We start from the raw sequence: 17879 nt of genomic DNA, 5'->3' as shown, positions 1-17879 counted from the left end.
TACTAGGAAGTTTAGACTTGAGATTAGACAACGGTTTCTAACCATTAGAGGAGTGAGGTTCTGGAACGGCCTTCCAAGGGAAGTAGTGGGGGCAAAAGATCTGTTTGGCTTCAAGATTAAACTAGATGGGTTTATGAAGGGGATGGTTTGATGAGATAACATGATCTTGGTGATTAATTGACCATTCATTATCAGTGGTAAACAGGTCAATGGTGGGATGATAGGAGTTACTTTAGAGAACTTTCTGGGTGTCTGGCTGGTGAGTCTTGCCCACATGCTCAGGGTTTAGCTGATCGCCATGTTTGGGGTCGGGAAGGAATTTTCCTCCAGGGTAGATTGGCAGAGGCCCTGGAGGTTTTTCGCCTTCCTCTGTAGCATGGGGTACAGATCACAGCTGGAGGATTCTCTGCATCTTGGGGTCTTCAAACTATTTGAAGGCTTCAATATCTGAGATATAGGTGAGAGGAGGAGGAGGTGGGTGAGATATTTTGGCCTGCATTGTGCAGGGAGTCAGACTAGATGATCACAATAGTCCCATCTGACCTTAAAGTCTATGAGTCTATGAGTATGGGGGACCTGGTGTGAGCTGAGAATCAGTTGTCCCGGCTCACGCTGGGTCCCCCCTGTGGCGCACCAGCTTTTTAAATGTGTTAAGAGTCCTAGGAGGAGCCTGATAGAGGAAGCAAGGGGGGGGGGGGAGAAATGACTAGTTGAGGGACTAGTCGACTATCTAATAAACTTATGCTTATCCCACCCTCACCCCCACCCCCACCCCGGGAGCAGCCAAAAGCCAACTAGTCACTTACATCCCTAATTTGAGGCCTGTGTGTATGTACTCAGACCAGGTAGCATCATAAGAACGGAGTGGAAAGAGGAAGGACCTGAGAGCAGAGTGAAAGGAGAGCCTGGATAACACAGTGCAATGTTATGAGAGTGAGTTAATGTTTGTGAGGCCCTCTGTATAGAGACTGACCATATACAGAACATAGAACATCTAAATCTTTTCCTGGCGGTAGTTGCTAGATTTTTAGTTGCAGGTTACAGACACTAGGAGAAGCTGAAGAAAGGGAGATCAAAGGTGGTTCTAAGTTACCTTTGAATGGTCCTATGATTGGTGCAATTTAGTCTAGTCCCTTGACTAGTTTAGAGCAGTCTCCATGCTACTCTAAATTATGCCCAACTTCATTTGTTTTCCAGGGACTGTTTCAGTAGCTGGGAATCAATAGGTATAAAGGATTCCATGCTGTGTGTGCCTTTCTCTAGGACATATCCTTTGTGCCAGGGACTAGCAAGGAAGTGGTGGTATAACATCTGCGCAATACAGCTCTCGGAGATTCCTCTTACCCAAGAGGAATCAGTTAAACTAGGTCCCTAGCTGCTCTGTGCAACTGGACTGGCCCAAATCAGCACACTCGGAAATTGGGCCCAAAATATTCAGTGTAGGAAGGGTGAAAACAGGTAGAAAAGACAGAATCAGATAAAGTGAGAGCAAAATCAGCATTTCTTCAGTCTTGAGTGAGACTGATTCTGTTCTCACACAACTGTAAATCAGCAATAGTGATAAAGCAGGTATGCGAATAAATATTTACACTTCTATAAAAAAAGAACAGACGAACCCAAAATAGCACTTTGGGGGCTGTTTTACTATGGCATTAATTTTGGAGCTTACTATGTAAATTTATGTCCTGATGCATTAGAAATGGAATCATTCTATTTTGAACTGTCCTTGAAGACTAAAATGTAGGATTTTTACAGCTGTTGGAGGTATGCTTAATGCACTTGATAATAGACTTCATTTTCTCATACTTTTATTGAAATAAAAGAATCTTTAAAACGGAAGGAAAAAGAAATTTGCGGTAGTAATCAGAAGCAGTAGAATATGGAAAATCTAAACATTCTTCAGTATTTCACAAGCAAAGGCATGGTCCATCTAAAATATACATCTCTGTATTACTGTTAGCTTTAAAAAGAGTGTTAGGGTAAGGGTAAAGGTTTTTTAACCTGATTTTGAACCAGAAACCAGAAGCTGCTGGCTGTGCTTCTAATAATAATAATAATAATAATAATAATAATAATACAGATAGGAAGAATGCTGTGCAACTCTTCCTTTGTATTCTTCCTCGAAACATTAATTCATCCGAAATTATTACTTGCTTGCTGCTCTCTGTGAAACTACTGTCACTAAACTACTAAATGCAACTAAAACTGTTGTCAAATGCATTCTTTATCTCCCAATACTGGTACAAACATTTTTTACCAGCTATCATGAGCTTCTTGTGCTTTTGCAGTAACTTACATGAGTGTCATTAATCGAATCAATTTTTGGTCACTCTTCCCAATACAGTCCAGAAGACATATTTCACTTTCCTCGATAGCTATAGTAAATAAAATAAGTCCTCTATTACATTAGTGTAATTTTGAGCCTGAATGTTCCTTTGGAAGACCCAATAAATTAATTAACTGTAGATTCATACTGATAATAAATAGTTCTCCTCAGCTGGTGATTTATCTAGCGTGGATACTGTAGAAGTATCTTTAACTATACACTGAAGATGTTTGTCTAAATACTGAACATAATATGGCCCAATGATGGCTCAGGCACATGAGATTCTGTTATTGTCAGTGTGTGCACACAGGGAGAAGGTGTGGGAAGTGTTTCCTTCAATTTAACTGACTCCCGGTGAATCAAGAGATGCAGATGAATAACAGCGAACCCCATTGTCCTACATTAGAAGAAGACAAGCCTATTTCTTCCTTGCTTGAATTTTGGCTAGTGAAGCTCTGAGGTACTATTGGTGTCTGCAGCACTCACTGCATCTTATTAAGTGTAAGCAATCCAAGAAGGTAGAATTTTTGATTAAGCCTTTTAACAGTTGTTTACATATAATGGGGAAAAAACTGTTTTGATAAAACTGTTTATGAAAATTCCATCCTGTGTAATCAACTCCACTCAGTTCTAGGTCTCCAGATCACCTGATACAGCTCAAGCTGCCAGTTGCCTAACCTGGTGCTTTGATGTGATTGGGCTATGGGGGGAGAGTGATCTGGCCGGTTACCTCTCATTCATTACTCAGTCCACAGAGATGTTGATTGAAGGAAACAACCAGAAGAGATGGCAAACTTGATATTCCTCCACTGAGCTTCCCTGCCAAGTGTGGAGCATGTGCCCAGTCTAGGACTCTGGACTTCAAACTGCTGTCAAGAGCAAGTAGCAACTACAGCTGGATTTACCTTTGTATCTAGTTATGATCAGAAGAGTCCATTCACTTCTTTCAGATCTAGATGGTATTTTGCCCATGATCTAGCTAAAAAAATTCTCCCATTGAAGACTTGGGATATCAAAATTAGACAATAGCGTTGCCTCAACTGTTTTGAAATCTCAGGTATAAACATATGACTGAGAGCTAGATCCTTAAATATTATGGCTTGCCCCACCTGCTTCAGAACTTCAATACAAGGATATCGAATGTAGTGCATATAAGTGGTTGCCATTAAAAAATCACCATTGACCAACAGTTTTCCAAGAGTGATGTGAGGCATTAGCTACTTTCCATCAAAAGCATAAGGAGAAACTGTGCTAACTTGGTGCCTGATGGACAGCCCACGGAACCTATGAAAACACCATAGGTGACTCTATTGCAGGGCTGGATCAGGCACTCAGATTCCATTGTTTGATTAAAGTGTTATCAAAATATTGGGGGTTTGTATTATGATTTTTGATTGCTGCATTTAGAGAAAATAAAAATGTTACCCTCTATTAAAAATTTGTTTAAGTTCCTTCTGCCTGAAACACATGATAGCTGACAAGATGGTTGGATAATTTTCAAATGGGGATTAAGATGAATTTTCTAAACTATGCTAAACTATGCTGTACTTCCCAGATTATCACTGATATATTGCAATACCACATCAAGGCCCCTGGTCTGAGGGCTAGGTATATCTCAAATATAAGACCTTCCCTACTATGAAGAATGAACTAAATTTGCTTTGCTGTGTAAATCAATTGAAGCCAATTAGATTGCACATGTGTAAGAGCAGAGATGGCCTAATATACCATACTCAAAGAGGCTCTGGGAGACAGACCCATAGTCTCCTATAGACAACCACCTAACCTCAAGATGATTCTTACCAACCACCACAGGACATACCACACTAATACCAACCCTGGTACCTTCCCTTGCAACAAACCCCGTTGCCAGCTTTGTCCACATATTCATTCTGCTGATACCATTATTGGACCTAACCAAGTGAGTTATAAGATCAAGAACACATATTCCTGCGCATCCAGAAATATAATCTATGCTATCATGTGCCGAAAGTGTCTGTCTGCTATGTACATTGGACAAACATCTCAGACACTTCGCCAAAGGATTAATGCCCACAAAACAGATATCAGACAAGATCACAAAGAGAAAACAGTTTCTTGCCATTTTAACCAGAAAGGACATTCTCTCAATGACTTAACCACCTGCATTCTGCTACAAAGACCTTTTACATCTGCACTTGAAAGGGAATCCTCTGAACTGTCATTCATGTTAAAATTCAATACTTTCCAACAAGGACTTAACAAACATTTGAACTATCTCACCCATTACCAAGATAGTTTCCCCAATTATCACCTCTAATACCATTAACTCACAAACATCCCACTCTCCCTACCTCCAATATCATCAATTCACAGACACTTACCTTCCTTCCTCCCCCCCTCCCCCCGCATCCCCCTCCTGTTCTGCAATGTGATTTGTCCTTTTCATATTTGTTCATTTTTTTTAATTGTATCCTTTGGTATATATGGTTGTGACTACTTTCTTCCACTATTTGATCTGAGGAAGTGGGTCTGGCCCACGAAAGCTCATCATCTAATAAACCATCTTGTTAGTCTTTAAAGTGCTACATTGTCCTGCATTTTGCCTCCAATCAGTGCCTCTATGGCCTTCATTTTCATGAAGTGCTGTGTACATTATGCAGGACCACATAGTTTTTTTTATCTAGTCCATTTTAGCAGTCTTTACAGAAGGCATCAAAATGCTGAGCACTGAAAAATTACCAGTGAAAATGTAATTCCTTCATACTCCAATTGGGAGTGAATACAGTAAATGGGTGAGAGAGAACACAGCGGGTGGTTACGAGACTGGAAAAAGTCAATGCAGTTGCTATGATATTGTCATGAATAAAAAGGAGACACTAGGATTTTTACTTTTCCATGGCTTCTTTGTGATTGCATTTTTGTATTCCACATTCTGTGCCTTTTTTGAAGTGGTAAATGTTCTATGCTTTCAGAATGCCTCTGAAATGAGAGTGTAAGCAGGCTCTGAAGTAATGCTTCTGTTACAGCTAACAGGAATGGGAGAGAAACTCTGTGTCTATATAAATACAGTTTGCTTCTGCTTTACTTAGATAAGTTTGATAGTCAGCAGATGGAGTGGTATTTTGCTCATTGTATTCCACTTAATTTGTGACCCAACACCTGCTATGTTTGTATTAAATTCAGGGATAGCTAAAATATGATTACTGATGTTTATAACTTTGTGGAAATACAGAATAATAGGACAGTGCTAAATTGTTTCACTGTGAAAGGGCTCACAGTTAGCAGAAAGACTTCTGCAAATGCCAGGGGCTCAGAACTCTATGAGAAGTATGGGAAGATTATTTTGGTCAGGAGGCTTTGTGGCTTCCCCTGCTTGGACTGGTTTGATCTGTTTTCCCCACTGCTCAAAGACCAGCACAAAATAGACATCATTAGGTGCTTTTTTCCCCTTATGTTATTTGTGTCGGAGCTGTGGTTTTTCTACCTTGCTTGCTAAGAGTTGAAATATTGGGAGCTGAAATCATTTGAGGCTGATGGACGGAAGTCATGGCGACTGAGATGTAATGAGCAACCGAGTGGCGGCAGCATGATGAGAGGCCAGCAGAGCATCGATGACATGCTGAGCAGCCAGCAGGGTGGTGATAGAGGTGTAATGAGTGGCCAGCAGAGTGGCAGCACAGAGGCAGGTGGATGGTGAGTGACCAGTGGAGTAAGATGCTATTTTACCTCCTCCTACTCAGGAAGGGAGATGAACTCTGCACATGCACCTCTGAACTCTGGGTCTGCTCTGACCAAGGACAGCAACTGTGAGTGGGGTGCAGAGAAGGGTTGTGGAGGGGACATCTGGGTTGTTGGACCACCTACTTGGGTCTGTTACTCATGGATTTTGTTTATGAACTCTGGCATTTTCCCAAATTAATGCTAAGTTACTTCTCTTCCTTTTATTACAAGTTTCTTTTCCATGCTCAGACTCTGATTGCAAGTGGGGAAGCGTTGCCTCTCAGAGCTGACCGAGGTGGTGTGTAAATTTGCCACGTTACTGGGTGGGGGCTTGAGCCAGTTCTGTGTAGAATTGATGGAAAAGAACCCCTAGATATTGAACCTGGCTTCTGCTGCTTTCATTTGGCAGAAGGGTGACAAGAGCATGCCTTTCAAAAGTAGAAGTAAACCTGGCCAAAAGATAAGCATAAGAGTTCCACTCTTTTTTAGTCTCTCCTGCCCCCACAATAAAAACTCAAAATGTAAACTCGTATTGAAATTTGAAAACTTCATCCAGCTCCCTAGCTGGTCATGTAAGGAGGGAGGAGAAAATCTCTAAAAACGTCATTTGAAAACACCATCACTACCACTTCTGCTGGCAAAATTCAACTAGCTCAAAGATGAGTTACCTTTTAAACGAGCCTTCAGAACATACTCTTGAAATAGAAAATATCCGATTTGATGATGAACATCTGTGTGGGATTTGAAAAGTATTCACTAACTTTATAGTTATGAGACTGTGGGTTGAAGCAAGACTATGGAGAGAAACCCAGGAGAGTCTGTTTGGTTTGCCTGCAGAAAGCTAGAAAGTTAAAGGATACTTGGCCAGATCCTCTGTTGACTTTACATCCCCTTTATTCCATCCAAGAGGTGTAAAGGGGCTGTAATCTGGTTACATCTACATTGCAAGGTTTTTGCGCAAAAACCCATGGAGCGTCCACACCTCAAATGTGCTTTTGTGCAAGTACATTAACAGTAAAACAGCAGAAGGGAGGGCTTTTTCCGGCGTAGGTAAACCTCCTTTTACGAGGCCTAACTCCATTTTGCACTATAGCTATTGCGCAAAAAGGCAAGTGTGGATGCTCCAGGAAAAAGCACAGGTGCTCTGTGATTGGCCATCAGAGCTTTCTTGCGCAAGAGCATCCATGCAGTGTGGACGCTCTCTTGTGCAAAAGCACATTGCTTTTGCGATGTGCTTTGAGGTGTGGAAGTGCTCTTGCACAAGAAGTTTTTGCGCAAAAACTCTTGCACAAAAGGCTTCTTGCGCAAGAAGCATGTAGTATAGACATAGCCCTAGTGTATTGAGACTTCTCTGTTTCCAAGTGTGCCTCTGACTCACCCTCAGTCCTTCAGCGTTGTCACAGGTGGCCTGTGGATGGGTAAAGAAGAGTTTGTTCTGTTACGTCCATTATGGCCATTCCTATGCCAAAATGTAGAGCTGTTTGTTAGGAACTCTAAGACATGTTGGGGCTGAACCCTCAGAATCAAGGATCTGTGACTGGATCGCTGGTTTATCTTCCTCTCTGTTCCTACAGTGCATTTTCTGCAATGAGCTAAGCACTGGCTCCATTTCCAGGCACCAGTTACTCGAGGTTACTCACGGTGCCTTCTGTTGCTGATTATATAGCACCAATAAACTCATGTCAGAACTAGGAAGTATTCTTGTTTTTCTAGTGGTAGCACTCTTCAGTAGTTTCTTATTTACGCTTCACAAATGCTTTGTGTTCAACTTTAAGTCATGGTGAATCCTAATGCATTCTGGGGTAACAATGCTTTGATGGCACAAAAATGATAAATGTCAAACATGATATAAACAAGCACTTCACTCTATCACACTGGTAGAATTTCCAAGTCCTAGGTCCCAGTTCTTGTCCTGTACAAAATACAAAACACTGTTTTTGCGAATTAAACACTAATGGAAAAGATGCTGAACAAATAAAAATAAGAGGTTTGCAAACAAAGAAACCATCTGTTCTTCTGCAATTCATAACAAAAATCATCTATTGTGGGAGACTTGCATGGTTTAGGCCTCCTGCTCTCAGTATACATAGAGCAGTTGAGCTCACCACAGAGATATCCCTTGTTGGCATTAAGTTAAAAACTCTGTGGATATACTGAAGACATGGACTCCAAAAGGGAAAAACTAGGTTCTGAAAACAAACTGTTAACACTTTTGTAAACCTGCCAAGTTCTTCAGTGTAACTGCCAAAGGTCTGATGTTCAGAAGAACACAACAGAACTGCTAACATGCATGCTGCATAAATGACTATTCATTAGAAAGATGCAGTAGTTTATGTGACTGCTTTCTTTGCCTGGCTAATATATCAAGCATTGTACTTTTTTGTGCTGTGAAAAACTTTCTCCATTACCATAGTAACCTCTTGCATATTGGCGGAAACTGATGTCATTCATGGTATTATTCATTCTTAGTGAATTGGTACTCACAGTGCTAACAAGACCCAGAGAGGTAAAAAAGACTAAGTATACATTCTCCTTAAACATGTCTTAACCCTTTCACTTCACTGAGTCCTTGGTTACATTTTTGGTTTGTTTCTGTAGCATTGCTAAGGAAAAGGTTAGACTGTCATGTTGACTTAGCATGATTTTATTGTACAGAAAATGCTAAAAGGCAAGATTCCTCTGTCTGTCACTTCTCATTTTTCACACTGATAACTACTTATTATATCTAAACTTGTTTTTTAAGGAAAATTTATTTTAAAAATAAATTTCTTATATGTATCTTCCAAGCTGAAATGTATCCTTTCTGTAATAACGGTAGGTAAAACTTATAGTATCACGAGCTTACGTGGGCAAAACTCACTTCTTCAGATGAGCTTGAGTGGAGAAAAAAGAGGGACCCAGAATTATAACAATTGTAATTATAATTCTGGATCCCCATTTTTTCTCCACTCCAGCTCAGCTGATTAAGTGGATTTTGCCAATGAAAGCTCATGATACTATATTATATTTTTGTTAGTCACTAAGATGCCATGCAAGGCATTGCATTCAGCAGTATGGAGTGGAAATCCATCAACTTTTTTTTTCAACAAAGTACAGGTTGAACCTCTCAGATCTGGGACTCTCTCGTCCAGCAATATCCATGGTCCAGCTTGACCAAAGAGCCCCCAGAATTGGGAGTGGGAGCCAGCTGAGAGAACGCAGGCTTGGGGAGCCCCAGCTGAGCCAACAGCAGCTGGACCAGGTGGCGGCCAGCGGAGCTCCTGCCCTGGCCATGGAACCCTTGGAATCAGCTGGGCCAGGTGGCCAGAAAATCCCGGCCCCAGCTTCTGGTGGCAGGCAGCCCTGGCTGGGAACCCCAGGGAATTCCCAGCAGCAGTGGGGACAACTCTAGCAGCAGTGCACTGTGGCCAAGCAATCCCAGCTATGGAACCCCTGGTGACGGTGAGGCTGGTGGTGGCAGTATGGTCCCATCCTGAGGACCCTGGGGAACACCATGTGGCAGCATGGTTGGCAATGGCCAGGCTGTCCTGGCTAGGAACTCCGGAAGACCTTGGGGCAGTGTTCAGGCAGCAGGATGGCAAGACCGTGCCAGGTCACCATTAGCCAGGCTAATGGCAAGGCATGGAGTCCGAGGGAGAGGAGCCTGGAAGCAGAACAGCCAACCAGAGAGCTCTGAACTCCCCTGCTCTGGAAAATTCCCGGGTTTGGAACAGACCAGGGAGGTCCAATCTTCTTTGCATGAAAAACTGACATTTTTGTTGAAAAACCAAACATCAAAACAACTGAAAGTTTGGCATCTGAAATCCTGTTTCTGTGCCACTAGGATGTATATTGGTTGTCATGCCCACATCCTCCATCTTTCTCAGATGGGCTGTGCTGCTTAGCCCCACTATATCTCCCATAGGGTATGTCTACACTGACGTGATCTTGCACCAGAGCTATGCAAATGAGGCTAAGCATGGAATATCGCCGAGCCTCATTTGCATATCTAATGAGCCGCCATTTTTGCAGAAGGGGGCTTTGCACAAGAAGGAGCTGTCCTGAAAATAATCAGTGTAACAGCATTGTGCAAGAGGGTTTTTCTTGCATAAGAAGGGGCAGTGTAGACAGCTCCTTCTTGTGCAAAACCCCCTTCCGCAAAAATGGTGGCTCATTAGCTATGCAAATGAGGCTGGCGATATTCCACGCTTAGCCTCATTTGCATAGCTCTGGCGCAAGATCGTGCCAGTGTAGACATAGCCATAGTGTACTATGACTCTCATAATGCAATACAAAATTCAGCAACGGGGGAGACTGGTGCATTATGGGAGATGTAGTTCGGCCAGGAGTCCATGAAGATAGACTGGGGGCATGAGGCAAGTTTAATTTAAATGCTCATGTAACACCTGGAAGCATTTCCAAATTAAAGTTTTCAATTTTCGGATCTTAAGTTTATTGGAGGTGGAGAAGTGTGTGTGTTTTCCTCTGAAAAGCCACTGAAATATCTGTTTTTCTGTGTTTGAGGAGCAAAACCTTTTCTGATTACATCTAGCTGTGACCAAATATTGTGGATGGCAATTCCTTTTTTTCTCAAATGACTGAGTATATTTATGAGAACAAGACTCTTTTTATTCATTCTTTATTTAACTTGCTCTTGGGGAGACACTTTAAAAAGCTGCTAAGTAACAGAGCAAGGTGGCGGAGAGGTGTTCCAATATCCTGTAGCTAGTTCTGAAAACATCTCTTGTAATTCTTAGGAAACTGATCATATACTAGATTTTCAGGTCTAGCAAACAGCAATATCTTACTAAGGGCAAAAAACAGGATGTGTTTCTGGAGGGAGGAGTGTCCAGATCAGGAATCCTGAGTGGAACCATTCTCAACATGTCCTGCTTCAACCTTGCTGGCATGTTGCTGCTCCGTCTCCTGGCCTGCTGTCCCATTCCACTGCACGTTTGCTTGCTCTCAGGTCCACCCTGCTGCAGGGGTGGATTATTTAAAAAAGTAGCTAAAGAATAGGAACCTCCTGGCATAGAATTGAGATCAGTGGAGAACTTCACTGGTGCTACTGTTTGAGATTCTTTGTGGACTCAAGTGGACATGTACTGCTTTGTATAAAGTCCAGCACAACTGGACACCATTTTTGTTTGGTCCCTGGGTTCTACCATAATAAACATAACTAATAACATCTCTGCATCTTTGTACTCCATGGATTCAAAGCTTTCTTTGGAATCATAGCAGCCAGAGAGGTTTTAGTGAAACAGAGATTCTGGAGAACAAGAAAGTGAGCTTTGAAGAAGTGTTTGCCTGCTGGCTTAATTGGAGTCCTGGGTTAACTGCTTGCTGATAAAAAGGGCCCTTTTCTTGCATTCACAGGAAGAAGGCAAGTAGAATAACATTGAGAAAGAGATAGAAATGATGAGGAATGTAGGTAACAGCATAAAGATTTACATAACTCTCCTACCTTAAAATAAAAAGGATGTAGACAAGTCAGTAAAAGCTAAAAGCACTGTTTGTGGTGTTATAATTTTTCCGCTAGCATTTTACTTGCTATTTACATTAATCCCTTCTAAATATTTACATTTAGATAATTTCCTTATCTGTATTATGAATTGTCTAACATGCAAGGACACTGTTTTGTTGGTTCAGGCATCTTCATACTGCTACAGTATTGGTTAATGTTTTTATTATGACAATAGTACGGTTTTGTTTTAATGTGTACTATTGGATTTTGCACATGGATAAAGGAAAAAAGTAAATCAATGTATGAACCTTTCAGTTTTGACAATGTCCCTTTAATTACACTACCCCAACATTCTCACAGAGATTATTTTGTTGGCAGCAGAGCCAGTGAGCTGGTTCAGCTAATGGAAAGGTCATGTTTTATTATACCTAACTGTTTGGATAAATTGACTGAGGAATTTGTCAGCTTTGTCTATTGTTAAACTCCCTTCTATATAAAGGTTAATTTAACCTAAAGTATGTTTGTGTTTTTCACAATGATAACAGTGCATTGCCTATTTTTAATTGAAAGCACTAGCTTTTACTCATGCCTCGTAATAGATTAAAATATCATCTTTGCTAATGCTAAAAGTAAAATGTACTTTACTCCTGAAGAGAGAGTTTGCCATAATGTGAACAGTATACATGGGCCTATATGATGATATCTGAACTACAGAACTAAGCAGAAAATGGGTTTTTTTCCCATGGAAAAATTCAATACCAATGGGGCAGGGGCTTGCTGTGCAAAATTAAGGTATGTGACTTTAAATTTAATTAATGGAGTATTCTGTTTTTAATCAAAAGTTGATATTTTTCACAAAGCAGAAACTTTTGTGAAAAAAATGTTTGCAAAACCCAATTTTTTATTAAATAGATCTGGTCAAAAATGTCCTGTTGGAATTAATTAACTCACACTATCGGAAGTTCATTATAGCCTTCATACTGCAACTTACTCTGTAGAGGTCCCCAGTTTAGTGTAAGTGGAGCCAGTGATTTTAATGAAATGCCATCGCAGAGTCCATTGCCGGGTGGGGGTTTGTTTGTAATGCTATGTTATGCAATCCTTTAAATCCATTAAATGTTCTAGTTTAGTGGTTCCTACTGTTGCACTTACTAATAAGCATTATTGTAATAATAATATATAGAAGTTTATATGATATATAGATATAGATATAGATATAGATATAGATATAGATATAGATATAGATATAGAGTCCAGAGGCCATAAGGAAGATTAGTGCCCCAATATAGAGCACTCTGCAAACATACTAAGAAAGAGTGCTCATAATGAAAAAGCTTATAAATAGTAAGACAAAGGGTGGGACGAAAGTATCATCAATTCAGTTTTATAGGTGGGAAACTGCTGTACAATGAGACTAAATAATATGACTAAGGTCATGCAGGAAGTCTATGGCACAGACAAAATGGAATATTGATCCCCTGACCCACAGATCAGGGGATTGGACATAAAACTATCCTTCTGCTCTTGTGTATTTTTCATTTCAATTAATTTTGCTCAGCTTAGATTGTGGTGTGTGGGTTTTGGGTTTTCTTACAATTGCCCAGGGGCTTTCAGTGTACACAGTCAGTTGTCTTATAAGCTTCAAGAATCATAGAAACACAGAAGACTAGAAGGGCATTTCTATGCTGGGAAATTATTTCAAAATAATATCCTGAAATAACAATTTCAAAATTGTGCTATTCCTCTTCAAAGCATGAGAGATATTATTTTGAAATAACAAGCCTATTATTTTGAAATAATGGGCTTGGTAGTGTGGATACTCACCTTGTTTCAAAATAAAAGGAATTATTTTGAAATAACTCCCTAGTATAGACATGCCCTGAGAGGCCTCAATATAAATCATCTACTACGTCTACACTGGCAGCTTCTTGTGCAAGAACTCTTTTGCGGAAGAGTTCTTCTGCAAAAACTCTTCCAGAAGAAAGCGTCTACATTGGCATGTGCTTTTGCGCAAGAGATGTGCTTTTGCACAAGAGCATCCATGCCAGTGTAGACGTTCTCTTGCACAAGAAAGCTCTGATGGCTATTTCAACCATAGGGCTTTCTTGCGCAAGAAATTCATGTTGCCTGTCTACACTGGCCTCTTGTGCAAGAACAGTTGTGCAAGAGGGCTTATTCCTGAGCGGGAGCATCATAGTTCTTGTGCAAGAAGCCCTGATTTTATACAGTAGAACATCGGTGTACTTGCACAAGAACGTGCGGCCAGTGTCGACAGGCAGCAAGTTTTTGTGCAAAACCGGCTGCTTTTGCACAAGATCGCACCAATGTAGACACAGCCCTAGTCCAGATCCTGCTCTAAGGCACGGGTATATATTGTCTCTAAATCAGGGCTACCTAACTTTGAAAGCTCTGGGGGCCACAATGATAATCACAGCACATGGCAAGGGCAGCAACTTAAGTGTGGTTGCATATACATGCAAATATATGCAAATAGCTTCTTTCACACTGACAGGCACGAGTACAAAGATTAAGGCAAGACTACACAACATGCAGGCCCCATTTAAGTCAGTCTTCCTGATATTAATGAAATGCAATATTTACCTGATTTCCACCCCTATGAGAGCACTTTTAATGAGCAATGACAGTCCAGGAATTTAACTACTAAAACTCATATCAACAGAAGACCATTATATTGACTACTTTTTTGTTTTTCATTTCCACCGGCAGGCTGGGTGTTGAGCCCTGCGTAAACCCAAACTACCCCACAGGCCACAAACAAACGGGCCACATGTTGACTAGCTGTGCTCTAAACGATACGTGGCAGGTATTTGTCTGAGAAATTTTTGTCTAAGACCGTATCAAAAGCCTTACTGAAGTCAAACTATTACCACATCTACTGCTTTCTCCATCCATAATGCTTGCTACCCTGTTAATGAAGGATATTAGATTGGTTTGACATGATTTGTTCTTGACAAATCCTTGTTGACTGTTACTTATCACCTTATTATCTTTTAGGTACTTACAAATTGATTATTTACTCCCTTCTCATTCTGGGTACAGAATTTAAGCTGTCTGGTCTGTAATTCCCCAGACTGTCCTTATTTCTCTTTTTTATAGATAGGTACTATGCTTGCCCTTTTACAGTCCTCTGAGATCTCTCCCATCCTCCACTAGTTCTTAGAGACAATTGTTAATGACTCAGATATCTCTGCAGTCAGTTCCTTGAGTATTCTAGGATGTATTTCATCAGGCCTTGCCAAATTGAAGATATCTAACTTGTCTAAATAATTCTTAGTTCTTTTCCTCTTTTTGCCTTAGATTCTCTCACTTACACTGATATACACATTCACCCAATAGTCACCTGTTTACTGAAAATTGAAACAAATAAGGCATTTAACACTTCAGCCATTGATGCTTTTTTCTGCCCTGGCCTCATTTTCCCCTTTGTTTCTCATGTACTTTGTAAAATGTTTTCTTCTTACCTTTTATGTCCATAGCTAGTTTAAACTTGTTTTGTGCCTTAGTTTTTCTAATTGTATCTCAATATGTTTGTGTTTTTATATATCCTTTGTAATATTACCTAGTTTCTACTTTTTTGTATGACATCAGGTTGTTTGAAGATCTCTTGGTTAACCAGAGTTGTCTCTTACCATATTTCCTGTCTTTCCTTTATAATGACATAGCTTCCTTTGTACCCTTAATACTGTTTCTCTAAACAAACTACCAACTCTTCTGAACTTTTTTCACCTTAAACTTGCTTCCCGGGGTATCTTACCTACCAATTCTCTGATGAAAACTGCCTTATTAGAGTTCATTGTCTTTATGCCTATGTTTTTCCTGTGACCATTCCTTAGAATCACAAACTCTACCATTTTGTGATCACTTTCACTCAAGCTGTCTTCCATCCTAGATTGCGGGGGGGTGTTGGCTTATCGGAAGTATCCCAAAAAAATTCCACCATGTCCAGGGAATGCGTTTGCTCTTCCGCTTTTTTTTTTTTTTTTTTTGCGGAAGAGCAAACGTGCTCTTTTGGAAGCCCTTGTATTCCTCGTTTTACGAGGAAGACGGGGGCTTCTGAAAGAAGGTTTTTTTCTGACATTTGGCCCAGTCTAGATGGGCCAAATGTCAGAAAAGTCTCTTCTAACAAAAGAATTGGAAAAAGGTACACAAAATGTGTAGCGCATTTTGCATACTTTTTTCTGACAAAAGCTTGCAGTCTAACTGTACCCTTACATTATCAACTAATTTCTCCCTCTTTGTCAGAAACAAATCTATGACCTTGTCTGCACTGACATGTTCTGTCAAGAAATATTGCCTTTGGAGGACAAAAATCTCTGAGCGTCCACATTACATCACAAAAAATGTTACAACATATGGCTGTTTTTTGCAACAGAAAACTTCCACCTCCATGGGGGACATTTGTCAGTACACTATTTCCTCTTGGGAGTGTTGATCATCATCCTTCCAAACTGGGGTTAGGGAGTTTCTTCTCCTCCACGTTTTGGGGGACATTTCTCAATGTCAAGACAGCAAATTGTTTTATTTTTTATCTCTGTGGAATGTGCTTAGGAGTAGGGGTGGAACACTGCTTACAGCTAGAAGTAACCAGCATCCAGGTTCCTTCCTATGAAGGAGCAGTTTCACCCTCCTCTGGTGCAGTTGTCTCCATTTGGATTGCTTCCTCAGACTTGGAGATCTCCATATGCATATTTTCAATGAATACCTCACGTGTATGGATGCTCTGGCTCCCTCTCAGGGTAAGTCTACACTACAAAATTAAATCGGAAAAAGAAACACAATTTGTTATCTTTTTCCAATTTACTTTCAAAAGAGGCTTTTCTGAAATTTGGTATGTCTACATGGCACCAAATTTCGGAAAACCTTTCTCTTTCAACATATCCCTTCTTCCTCGTAGAACAAGGTTTACAGGGATGGTGAAAGAGCGCATCCGCCTTTTCAAAAAAATGTCAGAAAAAGTAGATGCATTCCTTGGACGCGGCATCCCAGAAAAGCACTGCAGTCTAGACACAGCCTCACCTGCTTTCTGAGAAATTCTACCAGTAGGCACCTCTCACACAGAATTGTCTCCACTTCCCAGCTTTCTTGGATGGGGAAATGCAGGCCATTGTCTCTGAAAATCCACACCAAGACCTGAGGAGAAGCATCCATGAGCAGGTTCTTTGTCTGGATAATGGTGGAAAAGCAGTGGCGTTGTTGGTGATGTGAATTTTCCAAACATACTGATTTTATTCTTTTGTCTCCCCGACCTCCCCCTGACCTCCCAACACCCTCTCAACAGCTCCCCAAGATTGTTTAGTGTTTAGTTTTTAAGCTCTTATTTCTTAGATCAGCTCTGCCTCTCTCATTAACACCTGAGGATAGGGTGATCGCAAGGATGATCAAGGGACAAGAGGCTAGCCTTGCTAGAGTGCACTCAGCTAGTAAGTCTCTGGCCTCCACTCCCCCACAGTACCTCTCCCCAGACACACAATCCCCACTAGGCCACACTATAAACTTTGAGCAAGCCAAAAGAAAAACCAGACCAAAAAACAAGCTTGTCCACTCACCCCAAGAATTCATGCTTGCTCCTTCTTCAGCCTAGACATCTCCCTCTCATACTTCCCATGTTTGGAGAACTAAGGCACATTGGGACAGAACTACAGTTGGTATAAATCAGTGAATTGAATATAATGGATATGTATTGGTATGCACCAGCTAAGCATCTGACTCACAGCCTATACTATGCAGACATATCAGTTACTTTGAGTGGAGGGTAATGAAAGAGCAAATCTCTGAAAATGGCATTACGATTTAAATATTGACATTTTCTCTTACATGTGCCTGTGCTCAGTATTAAAATGTCTATTCCCAATGTTTAAAGTAATTCACTAACAGGGGAAAACTATATTTAAGCCATTTTTGCTAGGAGGCACCACTTGTGTCTCTAGATACTGTATTTCCCTGAACTAATCATTTAGAAAGTGGAATTTATTTTAATTAGGGAAATTGAAAATATATATTTGGGAAATGCATAGAGGACATAGTCTTTAGACGATAGATTTGAAGCAAGAAGGCAATCAGGGTGATGTCTAACTTGAAGAACAAATCACTGTAATTTGACCTGACCGTTGCAAAGATATTGTGTGTCATACATATTTAAATGAAAACAAACTTTTTTCTCCTTGAACAACTTTCATGGTGTTTCATTAAGTAACCTTGGTTAGATGCTCAAGTCACTTATTCATTAGAACCCCTTAGGTAAGGAGCTACTATGTGAAGTATGTATATGATATATGCATTTTTTTTCTCTCTGAAAGGGCAGTTGCTTGCTGTGTCATTCATTTCCATTGCTTGAACTTCTTGCAGTGTTGTATGATCTCTCCCTGAAAATAATGGAGTTTCCTAGTT

The sequence above is a fragment of the Pelodiscus sinensis genome, chromosome 1 (assembly GCF_049634645.1).
Source record: "Pelodiscus sinensis isolate JC-2024 chromosome 1, ASM4963464v1, whole genome shotgun sequence".
NCBI lineage: Eukaryota > Metazoa > Chordata > Testudines > Trionychidae > Pelodiscus > Pelodiscus sinensis.
The sequence above is the reverse complement of the archived record's forward strand: the minus strand, read 5'-3'. Positions refer to the sequence as shown.